Below are 17,547 nucleotides of genomic sequence, written 5' to 3' on the forward strand. Positions count from 1 at the left end.
AGATTTTAATACTAAAATATTGTATAAATTACAATTAGTAAATAGGTAAAAATATATCAGTGCACGGTTATTTAAGATGAAATAATAGATAAGTTTTTTTTAACAGACTAGAACTTTTATATAAAATAAATCAAATGCCATTTTTATCATAAATTTAATTATTAGCATTTTAAATCATTCAAATTTAAAAAAATTTTTACTAAAAAAAACCAAGTGCCATGTTCATCTTTTTAATAAATTAAAATAAAATCGAGTTTCCATGGTTATACATTTTAAATGTGAATATATATTTATTCAATTTATCATACATATATATAGCTTGTGTGACTCTTTTATTTAAAGAAAAATACGTAACAGTATTTCCTATTCCATAAATGTACATTATAAGAAAATTAATGTGTTAGTCAACATATTAATAACATATTATACATTATATAATATTGTATATCATAACATAATATAGTAAATAATATCTAAATGTATTTAGATATTATTTACTATTATTGACTAAAATAACTAATTAACATATAATTTATTCTTTGGCACAAAATACATTACAATACATTTCTTTAAATGAAAAAGCCTTGAAAGCTCGTTTCTTAATTCTGAGAGAGAGAAACTTGATTTCTTTTATATAAAACGCTTAAACTCTGCTTCGTAAGAATTTGCAGTCAAACTTCCCGTTGAAATGGCTTTGGTGCAAAAATTTAAGTAATTGGTGTATTGAATATGCAGAACCCTATTTCTTATCAATAGAAAATATAAACTAATTGTTTCTTATAAATTGTAGAAATAATAATTTTTCAAATTACGAGAATTATTACAATAGAAGATTTTTAAGAATGAAATTTCTGGAATACAAACGGATAATATAATTTGATTCTGTGGTTAATTTTAAGATTATCAAAATCTCAATTTAAAATACGCTAACATTTAGTACTAAAACTTTGAAAATTGCGAAAAAAGAACGTTTAATTATATTCTACTAGCAACAAAAGTCGCTTCATTCCTCCCCAAGGAATCCTACAGCTCGCTTCATCAACTGCGCCTATTACGCAGCACTCTGCATACTTAAAAAGCCATCCAATTTTCGCGAAAAGATCGGCTCTAAGTTCTTATGAATGCAGACAAGTCCTAGTTTGTATATCTGTTTTTCGTGATATACCGTGTATCGTGAAAGATTCATACATCAAAGATTCGTACAGGCGGATGAAATAATACCGCAAGATATTTCTTGAAATTCATCTCCACTTTTCGATTCTCCTTCGACCTCTTTCCATAATTAAGTTAACATGCTCACATCCTGCTTGATTGGATGCACTTATCTGGAGATGCAATTTTCGACATTGCCGCGCTCTGCACGCGTGTATGTATTATCGTCCAACATATACTCGCGCGCGTGCATGCAGAGGAATGCTCTACGTCCTTACCACGCGCCAGACGCTTTACGCTCATCTTCTCATGCATATTAATAATGTTCGATGTGAATCGCGAATCGCTCGGAGGTTCCTAAATCACTGGGCCTTGCGCTTGAGCAGCACAACGCCGTAAATAAACGAAATTAACGTCGCCATTATCGACCGTGCTGCGCCGGGAATAAATTATCCCCATCTGCATCAAAGAGTAACGAGGAAGTGCTGCAGGTTCGTCATTGTTTATTGAAAAAAGAGAGAACGGTGCGCGGAAACAAGAATCGTCCGAGTCGGGCGAATATTTCGCGCGCATTAGGAACGACGGTCGTTTAATCCGTTTATCGACGTAATAACACGTCGCGACAGAAAACTTTTAAGTAGGTCTTATAATTTACATATTTAAGCCGCGGCGGTTACGTCATGAATAAAATTATACATTGATTTGCACAAATACACAGATACGTATTTGCATCCTCAAATCTGTTTCGCTCGCATTGCTTCGTTGATTTTCACGGTTTGCATGCATATGTATTAATGCTACACCATGTAAACTACGTCAGTATCATAGTTACGTTCATGCCGGAAAAGTCTTACGTATATCTATTATTTGCATCCGTCAATAGAAACGTAAAGCTGTTTAGCCGTTTAACACTTGCGATTGAAATATTTTATTTATGAATGAAACGTCGAAATTCGAGAAATTCGATGCAACGCTAACTTAGTTAGCGGCCGCGTGGTTATTCCATGCAACCGTACGTTGCTGTACGAATTAAAAAGTCATATCAATCATTTGCTAATTAAAAATTCCTACCTGTTCGCGGCTACTTCTCGCAATTATCAAAGTTCCGGTCTACGAATCAGTGAATTATTCAACATCGCACTCGCGGTAATTAAAATTGAAAACCCGTCCCGCACTGACGTATCGTTAATCAACTATAATCATACGAGTTGCGGATTTTATAACGAGTGAATCAATTATTTTATCATGAAAGAAATGTTTAATGGAAAAAAAGAAGAGAAAATATCTGCAACTTGAACTCGTTTAGTTTAAATGAAACTTCCTGGATGTGCACGACTCAAGACATGAGGAAAAACTGACGTTTCACATAAATGTACGTTTCATGCTATTTTAATTCCCAAGACATTTACAGCGTCGCTTTTTGTTAATTAAATTTCCACCGTGAGAAAAATAAAAAAAAAGAATATTGTTAAACATAATTTATTTACAGACACAACTTTCGCGAGTGCAAAAAGACCGTCGTCTGTATTACTGTGAAGAAAATTTTTGATCCTGTTTTTAATTGTCAAACCCCAGAATGACATAAAAAAAATCGATAAAATTTATTTTCGCTCTGGACTGACACTGATATATTTTATACACTTTTCACTCTTGTCACCCCGATCAAATTTCCTGTGGTGTACTCTAGTTTCAGATATTTTCTCAATCAATGTGGACCCACGAAATGTTGGATATTTATCTTCGGGAATAGAAAAAGCGCGTGAAAACCGTTAGACACGGATATAATGTACCCATTTTTATGTATGACTATCATACATAAAAAAGAAAATGTACTAAAAGCAAAACATAAGTGTCAACTATAAAGATGACAAAATTATTTTGTGAACTGACCTAAAAACAACTGTTTCATTTCTGCTATTTTTGTGGCGAAAATGACAATGCGTCTCTTTTGAAGATAACAAAATGGTGAAATACTGATTGTAAATAATTTCGACAGCCACGTAATCTCTAGTAAGTGCTATCTATTTCTTTAAATTAAATATAAAAGAATAACTATAAAAAAGTGAAATAATAAATGTAAAAGAAGGAAAGACATATTTATTTTGGCGAAAAGAACAATAGAATTCTATTTTAAGTTGATATTTTGTACATACAATAGGAAAAGTGATAGCAACTATAAAGATTACAACTATACAAGTTTTACGTACAATTAATGTGTAGTTGAAAAACAGTTGCAAAAACTATGAAATAGTTATTCGATTATACACATATACAATATAAATTCTACATGAAATTTGCACAGCTCTTACTTTTATGGTTGTTATCAACTACGTTTTTCTTTGAATATGGATTTGATTTTGAGTGCAAAAAGCGACAAAATGTAATATATGTCTTTGCTGGTACATTTCTAACGGCACTACAAGACAAAAGTGCGACTACAGGCTAAAGTGCTCAGAGGATACAAGCGAACACGATTCGAGGATTTCAGTGAGATTGACGGTAAACATGTGTGCGACCGCACGGTGACTGGCTATTTTCGAGAAGTCCACTTGAATTCGGACGTGCAAGTGGCTCAAGAAATTGGCCTTGCAAGTTCTTCTGAGGAACGACAACGGATAATCTAAACTGTTTTAAAAGATGATACGCAATCTGTGTGTACAACATCTCAAATGTCGATTTTACTGCAACAATGTATATTTAAACGATGATAACGTATAATAAAATATTTTAAACTTCGCACTGCTTAAGACAGTAATTATAAAATAATTGTTATCATAATTTGTGTGAAGGATTCTTAGTACTTTATCCCAGCTCAAGTAACTCACAAATCTTTTCTCTTAAGTTTCAAGATAATCCGGGATTCCGTTACTTAATGTCAAAAGTTGAAAAGTTAGAAGCACTGAGAACAAACATAAGCTTGCATAGTTTTATAACGAGCAACAGCTCTTTCCACACAAAAATAGTTTCTTTCCAGGCTAACAAACAAATAAAAAATGCCGCGACGAGCACCGATGTGTGTTCATAACGTAATAATGCCTGAATCTGACCAAAACGTTCCGAGGACAAATCGTCCTCGACATAGAAATGGTCACGGAAATCTTGGCGATATCAGTCACGGCACTGAGAAGGAATAGGTAATCCAAATCTCTTTAGGAATCCCATGCAGTCAGGTAGACGATATATTCACGTTCTTGCAAACATTACGGAGGTCTCTCATGCCAGGGAACAACTAAATCTTGCGGTAGCGAGAAGCGCTTCTTTTTTCTTCTTTTTGTTTCCATCGTCGAAATGTCCCGAGAAATTTGTCTACCTTAAATACGGCACAGAATAGCGTCGCGTTTAAACAGAAACTTGACAAATTACCGCGTACTCTTAGAACGCTATCTTTCCCAAACATAAACTCGACATGCGAACCGCGAAACAACAGTATCAACGACATAAGAGTAAACAAAAACGATATCGAGAATAGGTACATACTTTTTATCATCTTCTTTCTCAAAAAGTCGTTTGGTTTATTTTTCTCGTAATTTAGCATAATACAATTTAGGATAATAAGAGAAAAATGGACTAATATGTAATAAATAACACAAAGAGAGCAATTTTGCTAAAAAATTTAGTTAAACACAGATCTAAAAAGAATTTTGCTGAACCATCAAAATAATAGGATAGGATGACAAAATTGATTGCTAGAATATCAAAACATTTTGCAGCATTACTCATCATGTTTAATAAAATTCCTACAAAATTATTTTGATGGTCCAAAATTATTTTCAATATATATCTAGCTAAATTTTTAGATTCAACAAAATTGCTTTTTCCGTAAATAAATAAACGAAAAAAGCTGTAGTTCAGTCAAAGCAGATCTTGGTGTCGAATAATGTTTTTACGTAAATTTCGCAATGCCCAATATAATACCTTCATTTTGATTATTTTTATCTTATGAAAGACTGCTAAGTATAATCAAAATGTCATTGTTCTAAATTTTTTTAAAACAAATTTTGTATTGTTATTTATTTATCATCTTTAATTTTCACTCACTGGCTGTTGTCCTCTTATATTGCTTTACAATTTCCAGTTTATGCTAATATTATTAAGCATCAAAATCCGCTTTGCTCGAATAAGGTTCTCTTCGCTTATTTCTAATATACTTTAAGTTTCACCAATGTTACAGTTAAATGTTTATACATTTCACAAACTGCATGATGCGTATAAGCCATGAATTTAATAGCGATTTAAGTAATTATAACTTTTAGGAATTTAAAATAACTTTCTTGTTGAGATTCTTGTTGAGAAGCCGTCGATAATATCGAAATAAACTCTGACTTAACAATAAACGCTCTCAATATGGATACCCTCGAGTTCGCGATGGCTTGGAAAATCTCACTCGAAGCCAAAGTAAGGCACATTTACGAGGTACTAAATGGTCGACGGTAGAAGGAATTCTGATATACCGCGGAATCGTCCTTTCGTAATCCAAATCTCCTTAGAGAAACGAAATGGAACTTTCCGTAAAATATATTTCCCTCCCTAGGAACATTCACCGTCGAATCTTATATAACTTACTGTCAGCAAGTTTATATTGCGCGCAAGTTATCGCTAATCGTAATTGCAAGAGCGATAAAAAAATTACATGTTTCTTTAAATCGATTATTATGTATATTCAGGCATAATTAATTGTTTTACAAAACAATTCACTTCGAATTTATAAATATGTATCTTCGTTTCTAAATATTTTCGTATAAAAGAAAATCAAAAAAGGTATGCGTATTTCTGCAGCTACACCGAAAAAGCAATTTTGTTGAAAATCTAAAAATTTAACTAGATACAGATCTGAAAATAATTTTGCTGGACTATCAACAAAATAATTTTGCAGGAATCTTAAGCATGATAAGCAATGCTACAAAATGTTTTGATATTCTAGCAATCAATTTTGTCCTACCTAATTGTTTTGATGGTCCAGCAAAATTATTTTTCAGATCTATAGCCAGCTAAATTTTTAGATTCTTTTCTTTTCAAAATTGCTCTTTTAGTGTACACGAAAAAAACGGATACCTTTTGTTGAAATATTCAATTTAATTAAATGCAGATCTGAAAATAAATTATTGGATTGTCAAAACATAATTAGACAAAAATGTTCAAATTGGTTGCTAAAATGTCAAAACGTTTTGCAGCATTATTGTCATATTTGAGCGTTTTATATAATTATTTTCAGATCTGTATCTGTATATAAACTAAATTTTTTCATATTTTACCAACATTCTTTTCGTGCACCTGTATTTAAGCTCGCAATTTCTAATTGTTTACAATTAGGATATAATTTAAGGTTTATTTCGCAGCTTTGCGAAATTTGAGAGGTAAAATAACATCTCGAATCTCAAGATTTGTCGAAGACCGAGAAATTGACTTATCTCTCAACGGCAACATGCCGGTTAATTCCACAGATGATTCGGTAACGATGTTATTTGAGCTTGAGATGATTTTATCCACGCCGCGGTACGTCCCCGACGAGAACAGCATTGCTAGATCACGAAGACGACGATGTAACATTCCCACATCGCTTCGACCGGAGATACTAAACCGCGCGGGCGAGAAATGTTGGATATCAGACGCGGCTTGTCGGCGGCGAAACGATGCGCGCGAAGCCGAGGCGTTCTGAAAGGTATTTCGACAGGAACGGATGGCTATGCGGCCTGCCAACGTCCATTGAATTTCAAGCGAGTCCGTTTACCGAGCTAAAGAGAGATGGAGAAAACGCGAGAGAGAGAGAGAGAGAGAGAGAGAGAGAGAGAGAGAAAGATGGAGTGAAAGCGGTATAAAGAGAACGGAGGTCACGTCCTCGCAAGTGCCCTCCGCAACTGAGCGAAGAATCGACCCGCTGCTACCTTCGATTTATTTCCTTCCTGCTGGCGTCCATCTATCTTTTATCGCATTTTTAATTCGATCTCTTGCCATCTCATAACCGAATTAGACACAACATGGCGACTGCGCGTCAAGAAATAGCGATTTCGCGCTGCGATGCTAGTTTGTTCTTTGTTCGTTGTTAGAAACGAGTAAAAAACTTCGTAATATAGCTCATCTTTTTATCATTTTTCTGAAGCCATTCTGCCATATTTAGTGTGCGATAAAAATCATATATGTACAGATGCCATTCTCTTACTTCAAAAGTGATATAACTTAAAAATATAACTTTCAAGTTATTAATGAATGAGTTAGGTAAAAATTACTCTATCAAAAATAAACCAATTTAACTTCACAGTCCGTCTAAATAGCACTTGTGTCAGTCTTAAGATTTCCAGAGAGATCATAATAGTTCTATTACAGTGCTACATTTTGAATTGTCGTTTTTTGTAATAATGAGTTTTCTACGGAGAACATTTAGAGTTAATACAGTTTTAATGATCGCATAGTTGATTAGTAATAATGTAGTTCGAAAAAGGAATTATTTTGTTTTGAATTTAATCATTTTAACTGATAAAAGTAAATATAAATTGTTGATATTTTGAGTAATGTCACTTTTGAGGAATTATTATGGATTTATTATAACTTTGTAGGACATCAAAATTGTTTTATTAGTTAATAACTTTCTGTTAAATTGAAAAATGATTCTTCTTATTTAAAAAAAAACTTATAATGTTTTAATAATCTGACACAAAAATCATTTAAATATACTCTCTAAAAGTGAATCAGTGACTTCAGTACTACACTTATATCTGATGTAATCACATCAGCGAATATTCAATATATTATTTTTTAGTAATAATAAACTGATTTACTTTTAGAGAGTATATTGATGTACTATTCCAACATCTTACTTTAGCCGCGCACGTAACTATTTCTTGTACTTACAATTAATTATTATACCTAATGTTTTAAGTCATGTTACTTTCGAAATAAAAGAAATGATATAAAATGCCATGTGTCAAGTATGCAACATAGACATTTTTCTGTTTACAATCAATAATATTATTTTTTATTTATTTAGATTACCGCACATATTCTTATTGCACACTATTATCTCACAATAAATGTGCATATTATCTCAGAAATAAATGTGGCTACCAATTTCATTTTTTATCGTGAATTTATTAAATGTTAGCGATTTAATATAATATAATACAATATAGAAAACTGTATTCACAATGCAAACCACTGTTAAATCGCGGTCTTGTTCAATGAGATCGCGAAGACAGGATGTAAAGATTGAGCGTTAAAATAAACGGTTATTCCGTAGTTAACTTTTGCAACTATCCCTTTATTCTGCATTAGAACTCATAAAACTTTCGGAGCCCGCCAAGTTCCTCTTCCATCTCTGATAGCTTCCCATGTAGCGTTGTGGCAAGCGGAACTTTAAAGAGTGCTTTTAACTAACTCCGAAAAATCGAATTACGGTACAAAAACTCGGTGCCACTCTACGTGTTTCCAAAGTTTCGGCAAAATCATCGGGTTTTGCTGACGCTTTTCTCCGCCACGCGATTCCTACTGGGAAAGATTTTTCTGCGCTCTCGGAAAACTTAGCGAGTAAAATAGAGTGTTTTAGGATTACGTCCTGTATATACCCACGAGAAAGTCGTCACGAAACGGGTGAATTACATCGCATTCTTGACATTAAGCTTGAAAAACTTGCGGCGTATCCTAAAGCAAATTAAAAGCTAGCCTTGGATTTAAAGTTTCTTCAGGAAGTGCCCACATGGGAGATGTATTTCATGTAGAAAATATATAAGAGCTCGTTATGACACAGTATCTAAACTTTTCGTATAAAGTTACCTCAAATAGTTGGCCAATGTCTAAAGAGAAAGAAATTATTTTATAAACTGACCTAAAAGTAACTGTTCTGTAGCTACCTACTTATTTCTGCTCTTTCCGCTACAAAAATACAATGCATTTCTTTTAAAGGCAATCAAATGGAAATAGATTGTAGATATAATTAAATGAAAGAAATCCTATCTCTCTCATCCGCATGTAATTTTATTACTGTAGTTACCAGATAATTTTTAACGAAGAGTGCTTTCTTATAATCTTCAAATGTGATTTATACACTGTTTTATATATATATCAAAAGATCAATGATATTAGAGCAACAACTTACCTATTGTTTCGACTTATAAATAACATTTTATTATTTTTTTGACACACTATTTCATGTGTGTCAAAATGTAAATTAATTCTTTCTGCACAGTTTATTTTAAAGTAAATAACGTTCATATTAACGTTTATACTTATAACAATTTATAAATTAAATTTAACTCAAATTTAATGTATTTTCTAGTTAAATTCAATTCTATTGTTTCAATTAAATTCTATAGGAATGATTAAAAATAACTAAAATTGAATATATGTAATTTGATATAATGAAATAGTATGTCACGCAACAAGCTAAATAAAAGCCTTAGGATGTATAGTATTGCATACACAAATATATATCGCAGATCTATATATTTGTGAAATATACAACGCGATAAATATTTCAATCGATATGCTAATCGCGCGAATTCTGCGAAAAGCGAAACCTTTGGCATATCCCGACATATCAGGGTACACGTATAGTGGTTTTCGATTTCCGAACAAAAAAAATTACTTCCGGACGAGTATCCGGTAAAGCTTCAACATGACAAATCCCCAAAACGCACGCGATTGATTACGGCAGCTTTTCCCATTGATTCGGCTACTGAATTTTTGGCAACATTATTCTTTTTATTTCGCAAAATCTCTCACCATTCTAAACGCACACGTGCAATGTGCGTCTGGTGACGTCGCGACAGCAATGGTACTTCAATGCAGTATTCAGTCCGGCCGAGATATCGTTGACCCGCATCCCTAGGCGAAACATATCGCGGCCAACGTCGCGGAAGCTGCGAATCTGCAGCATCTGCGCTTGTGTGCCTCCTCTGCAAAGTATGGCATAATTTGCAAACGAAGAGAAACGGCGTGACTTTATCGCCCAAAACTGTGTTTAATACACAACCTGCAAATACAACCGAACGAATAGATCCACGGTGATGTATTATATATACATGTACAAGGATTTAGGACAAGTTGGTTCATTCGGTCGCGTTTACTATTGCTCTATTCGCGTAACATCGGCATCCAGAACATTCCGGAAAATTTATCGCATGATACAAACACTCCATGATGTCTGAATTTCTGGATATTTCGTTAATGTTACAATTGTCTTTAATTATAGATTATACACGAAAGAAAATGTTATGTAAGTTATTAAAAACTGTTAGTCGTTTTATGATATTTTATATAATAATAAATATAAATATAAACTTATTTTCACATTTATATATCCAGCAAAATTTTAAATGTTTCAACAAAATCGTTTTTTGTATGTATCTGTAACGAGTTAATAAATGTTTGCTCGCTCATTCGTTGATGTTCACGTCCATAAACACGCCTTAAATCTAGTAAGATTTAGCCTTGTGGCTGAGTAGATAACGGTCAGTAAAAGTTAGTTTGCAGTTATTATATTGGGAAACAGAGAGAGAGAGAGAGAGAGAGAAAGCAAAAATTTGTTTAATAAATTATTTTATCACCAGCAGATATATGATTTTAACTGTACATGCAAAACCTACAGCGAATTATAAAAATCGCAAAAAAAAACTATTTAACAAAACTGTGGAAATTTGGAAATAAATGTTTAGACAACGTATTGTTCATTAACGGTATCGCAGCAAAAACATTATCTTATTCTCTCTAAATATATTTTAGAGTATTTTTATTTTTGTATAGCTAAAATAGATACATCTAATATAATCAATAAAGATAAAAGAAATTAGTTGGTGTATCTAATACAATACTTAATATAATTAACTTATAAAAACGAAAAAAATTTGATGATGACTTTTAAATGTGTATCTTGTTATTCAATGAGAGATACTCTTTCTTTAAAAAGGAATAAAGTATAATATTACGGAAATCTCTTTTCAATAAAAATCAATTTAAAGCGAAAATGATTTCTAGATATATTAATTCAAAAGAATTTAATATTTTACGTTTTATAAAACTGTAAAATAAAATAAGTGAATATCACAAAATAAATTGCGCTCCCACTATTTCTAGTAATTTATAGCTATCTGATAATTTATAGTTATCTTGATAACGGCGACGATGCAGAAATGTTCCTCTCATTACGTCGAGTCATATTGAAACACATATCAAAACTTGTTGCATCTGAATTGCCATCGACCAACCTATCGACCAAGGAATGAAAGACCCTAAAAGAACCTTGTCACTCGAGATTTCTATTAAATTCTTTTAATTAATCTCTTTGGATACTTTGATGTTCGTCCACTTTAAAATCAAAAGCGCACGAACAAGGCTTCTCTTTTCGAGGATCGCTACTCAAGTGACTCGAAACTTGAGAGCAAAACTCCTTTTTATCGGCGTAAGTGGCAAAAAAAGTTTTATAGTGTCACTAACGGAAAGGTAGAAACTGCTACATTGCGTCTTAAATATCGAGAATGGTCGCATTCAAATAGTGAAGTGAAAAAGTGTATACATACAAAGGAGCTAAAAGAATTTTACATCAAGAAAATCATTTCGAACTTAACTTTGGGACTTCTATTTGAAAATCTAACTCATTTCGAACATTCTCTTAAGTAATTGATCAAATAAACACGCGATGATACTCTCTAAAAACCAGTGACTTCAATGCCATACTTACAACTGATATAATCATTAGTAATATAATAAATATTTACTGTTGCGTATCAATGCATTTCAAATCTGCAGAAAATCAGATTCTTTGAAAGTGAATCAGTGCATTATTACTGAAAAACAGTAAATATTCACTAATGATTACATCAATTATAAATATAGCACTAAAGTCTGCAATAATACATCGATTCACTTTTAAAGAGTAGATATATTCGCGTATTATACTTATTTGCAAACCATTCTTATAATATACTAAAAGACGGTTTACCGAAGTATCTAAAAATTTAGCTAAATATAGATCTGAATATAATTTTGTTGTATCATTAAAATAATTATGTAGCACGCTAATTATTTCGATGTTGCAAACAAAATTATTTTCAAATCTGTATCTAGTTAAATGTTTAGATACTTTAGCGAAATTCATTCTTTCCATATCACGTATTGCGCGTACACATTGAACAAAGAAACACATATACGCATAATATCTATATACTGTAAGTATATTCTGTATAATACGCAAATACGTGTCTATCATCATGCGTATAATTACTTATTACGGGTCTATGGTTCATCGCACGACGTTCAAATGAGCGCACAGCCCAATGCAATTACACCAAAGCGTAGCCACATAGTGAGGTATCGAAGCAGAGAGGACAAGCCGTGGAAGCGAGACGAACAAGAGACACGGAGAGCCGTACAAACGCTATTCGCAAATTCGGTTCTGCTCACACGGCTGGGACTATACCGGAATCTGGTTGTAAATTCAAACACGTACGTCTATATTGATCGTATGAAATATATCTCTTTGATCGTGCTTGGAAATCCGCTACCGATATGAGTTTGTAAATCTTAACGCAAAAATAAACTCTTCCATAACATTTACTAACTACGTAAAAATTTTTACGCGAAAATTTTTCATATTAACTTATGAATGAGCGATCGGGCGATAAACGTATTTAAAACATCCGACGCTCACCTTATAATTAAACGCACATATTGCAACACCGTACCAAATGCACCATGCACCATGCACCACTGTACAAACTGCACCACTTATTCAAATAGCGTTTCGTCGCGCGAATAGTGGACATGTTGACACTGGTTAGTACCTCGGTTAGTACGATGCGCCCGCAAACCAAGAGACCAACTGTTCTGTTCACTATCAGAATTACTGTCCATCTACGAATTTACAAGAGCGGAAGATCCGATCTGTTGAGCTACCATCAACGCGGTAATGGTCCTTGAGCTGCACTTACCCACATGCATACGATAACGTGTAATAATAACAAGATCACCCCCCCCTCTCTCTCTCTCTCTCTCTCTCTCTCTCTCCCCCTCTCCTTATCTATCTATTTGTCTATCCATCTCTATCTTTATCAGAGAGAACATGCTTCCCAGTAACAACAAGACATAACTGCTCCATAAACCAAAGTTATCGACAACGTACTTCCTAAAAGGTAGTTGCAAAGGATAAGAAACTTAAAATGACAAACCGTTTGTAAGAACAAAACCATAGTCATAACTTAATTAAAAAAATTTAAGAATGCGTTTTCGTATGTGTTGCGTACTCGGGATTTTTAAAAGATATTCTAATAAATATCTTTTATCTAATAAATATCTTCACGGATTATACCATACGGATTATATCTTGGCCATAAATATGAAATATTCCCAATCTATTGCATTTTCTTTGGAAAAGATAATAATAAAAATCAAAGGATTGACAAAATATGAAAATTGTTATAAAAATATTATTTTTTAGTAAAACTGTTTTTTAATTTATCTTCCGTTTAGTATCGAATGTTTATGTCAATTTGGGAGACGAAGAGGGAAGGGGATGTACTGTTTTGACTATTAGTATATTTTACATTTATAACCAAAACAGTATATACGCATATATATTAATAATTTTTCATAACATGTTAAATGGTTAATAATGCAACATATATTAACATAAATTCTTATACATTCGTCTATTATAATGAATAATAAGTATAAGGATAGTTACAAATGAGTTTACAACAATCTTTCTACAGAAACATTATAATCAAAAGAGAATGTAAAGTTATACTAGAATAGGTTCCAGAATGTAACGTAATCAATAAACGATAATAATAAAAGCTGTCGTTTCTATCATTTTATTTTTAAAACTGTCACAAAGTATTATAAATGTAATCAAATTATATTTGCAATTCGAACTACTCATTGTTTTTTCGATCAAATGATTAAGAGAAGAAAGATATTGTTAGTTTTTTTCTTAATTTTAATTTTTTTTTTTATTATTGTGACTCTTTTATGAAACTGTCATTATTTAGACTACTCCAATACTATAAATATTTTAATAAACAGTCTTCTTGAAAAATTGTGGAATACTAAAGTGGAATAATAAAATAATTTAGATAAATATTTATTATATCTTTTTCTACCAGTCTCTCCTCATCTCTCTTTCTCTCTCTTCCTATGAAGAGTATATTTCACAAGAAAACTCTCTCTCTCTCTCTCTCTCTCTCTCTCTCTCTCTCTCTCTCTCTCTCTTTCTCTCTTGTACAGATAATTCCAAAATCATTCCATTAAAAAAAATTAACTTTTTAATAATTATCTTTTTAATAAGTTAAAGAATTTATCGTTAAAATTAAAATTTAATTCTATAATATCTCCTGAATCAATACGAAAAAATCTAGAGAAAATTGTACGGTATAGAGAAAAAATTCCCATGATTTTTAATACAAACACATTTTAATGCAAACTTTTAATTGGCTATGTTTCTTCGATACCCTCGGGTGCAATTACTCCCGTTGTAACTTTGCAGATCGCCACGCACGTTCTACACGCGGACCGAGATTCGATTAATTAAACAAGCGCTACGATTAACCCATTTCTGAAACTACTCGAAGTGCCAGCAAATCAGGCAACCATAAGAGAATGTAGCTCGTGTGCGCATGCCGCGTATGCAGTGATGTTTTATTGTTATGGGTGGATCATCGGTTAAATTAATTATTGCTTTACATGTGCGAACCGACCGGCAAGGATAACACGTTATAAAGATGCAGTTATTATTTATAGTCGCACATAATGTATTGGAAAAGTATAGGTATAACGTGAGCATTAAGCGAAAGAGATTACAATGGATTATTGTTGTAAGCTCGTTTGTTGCAGTTCGTATCGTAAAATGTCGAAATATAATCTCTTCTTGGCTAATAATATAGAAATTTTCCAATAAGCGAATGGATACGCAATCAATAGTTAATTCACTAATCTATGTTACATATTAATTATAAGTGTTGCATTCGGGTACCACTTTCAAATATTACAGAATAACTAATTATTTCAATCAATTCCCAATTTCATTTATAGCATTATTCTTATCATATTATGTCATTCATATAGTTCGCAATAACTCTTGATGTCATTACAATAATTATTATTATTATTTTGACTTGAATTAATTTGTAATTACTTCACGGAAAGAAACGCTTCTCAAATATCTAAAAATTTAGGTAGATACAGATCTGGAAATAATTTTGTTGGGCCATCGAAATAATTGTGCAACGCTGCAAAAAGTTTTAACATTCTAGCAACCAATTTGAATGTTTTCATAATTATTTTGCTATTCTAAACGAATTTATTTTCAGATCTATATCTAATTAAATTTTTAAATACCTCAGCAAAATTATTTTTTGTGATTATTTTGACATGTATTTTTATTTACAATAGAAAAAACAAAAGAAGGCCAAATAGACGAACAAATGGATGAATTAATTCGCTTATTTGAGTTCTTAGAGAGAAGCAACAAGCTTTATTAAACCTGTCAAACACACATTCATACCTATTTGCTTTGATATTTCATTCTAACACCTATTATATATTGAACGATATGTACCTATATCCTCAACGTTTTAGATATTAATTCAAGATTGAATTTTACTTTTTTGACTGTACTCTTTTTCACCTGTAAACGGAAAATTGATTTTCTTTTTTCAAATCTGGACATTACTTCTTTTGGATAGACTCACTTTGACGAAAACAGCACTTTTTTATCTATTTGACTTAACTTTTCTTTAATGTTATTTATTAAAATCAATGTCATTTTCTATTTATGTGTTTGACCTGATGTGGTTTCTTGCTATTCTTTTTATTTATTTATTTATTTAATGTTTCGTTCTATAGTATAATTTATTATTTTTAGTCTATTATTTTTTTTTTATTCCTTATTTTCACGCGGCGATTAATTTTACGGCTGAGAATGACTCACAATTAGTGAAGTCAAAGCGTACCGTATTAATTTTACTAGTTTATATTAATAAATCCTTTTTTATCTAATATTTCTTCGTCTAGACTTTTTTTGGTCTTTCTTTATTCTTTTATTATTTAAAATATAACACAATTATTTAGTTCACTTAATTTTTTTGTCAGTTAAATATAAATTAAAATACAACAAAAAGATTTCTTATTTATTTCAGTGTTGAAAATATCAAAGAAATACAGACTTTCTAATCATTTTAAAATAAAAACAGAGTTGTACAATCGTAAAAACATTTCATCAACATTCCTAGCGAACGTAACTTTATTTTTACGATTACCCTATACACACGCAATCTATCTTTCGATCTATTGACAACAAACAAGTTCGAATAAAAAAAATATAGAATACAAGCCCGTCCAGACAAGTCCCAAAACACCGATAAAATTCTAGATTCGCAGCGTAAAACGTTGTGGATCAGTTATTTGCAATTCATTAAACTTATCCCTCTCTTGCTACAGTTTATTCTCAAAATTACTCTCAAACTGATTAATACGCGATCGTAACCGAACTGAGATAACCACGTTCGCGCTAATTCTGCGGTCTAACAGTATCGCACAAAGTTCCGAACGTGCGACGACCGTCGCAATGCCGATGTGGGATTAGAGAACGATGAAGTAAAATCGCGGACATTTAATGCGAAACCACCTTCAACCACCATGGGTCCCGCGGGTAATCGCGGAACGAAGTAGCCTCTCAGATTGTCCAATCACGCGTCGAAGAACCGGAAACACAACGCGTGCAGTAGACAACGATAGACAATAGTGTTCTCCACGGACCAAACTATAATGGTAATACATTCATCGTCGCCGTCGTCGTCGTAGTCATAGTCGTCATAGTTGTCGTCGGCACTGTCGGCGTTCCACAGTAGGGTGGACCAAATCAAGTTATATCGTCACGCTCAGCGCCCATTATAATAATTGCATGCACGGGACTCGGATCCATTACGATGGTCCACCCGACGTTCTCGTGAACCGGAAGTCGAAGCTGTCCCTCGAGGAGCGCGCCCGGAATTTCGAGAAGAGAATTTCCCGCGTGACTGCAATTTCACGCAACTGCGCTCGGACAACATCCAACATAGTCGAAAACGGCACACACGTGTGTAAAACAAGACTGTCTTTTGTGGACATCGATGATACGAAACTGAACAAAGTGTCTTTCAACGTATCCATGCTCAACATATTGATGAGATTGAAAGGGAGAATCGGGGAGGGTTGACGCAATCTTACGTAAAATTCAACTGACTGATTTCACAGTAGGCATCGTTATCGTGCCAGGCAAATCGCGAGTATACATAGAGCTGTTTCAGAACCTTCTAGCTATGTTCCTTCCCTACCGTATCTTTTGATAACGTATGCTGTTAGCAACATTAGCGAGAATTCCAGGCTTAAATTTCCGAGTCTTTGATATCAAGAAGAAAACAATGAAGTGAATAA

General features: G+C 32.7%; 1 protein-coding gene across 2 annotated transcripts in view; it reads left to right on the top strand.

Annotated features, from left to right (window-relative positions):
• The window catches only part of LOC108753619 (collagen alpha-1(I) chain), a 302,527-nt gene that overhangs the window by 187,641 nt on the left and 97,339 nt on the right, over positions 1-17,547 (top strand). The window lies entirely within an intron of this gene.

This window comes from Trachymyrmex septentrionalis, unplaced genomic scaffold (assembly GCF_001594115.1).
Source record: "Trachymyrmex septentrionalis isolate Tsep2-gDNA-1 unplaced genomic scaffold, Tsep1.0 scaffold7, whole genome shotgun sequence".
Taxonomy (NCBI): Eukaryota; Metazoa; Arthropoda; class Insecta; order Hymenoptera; family Formicidae; genus Trachymyrmex; species Trachymyrmex septentrionalis.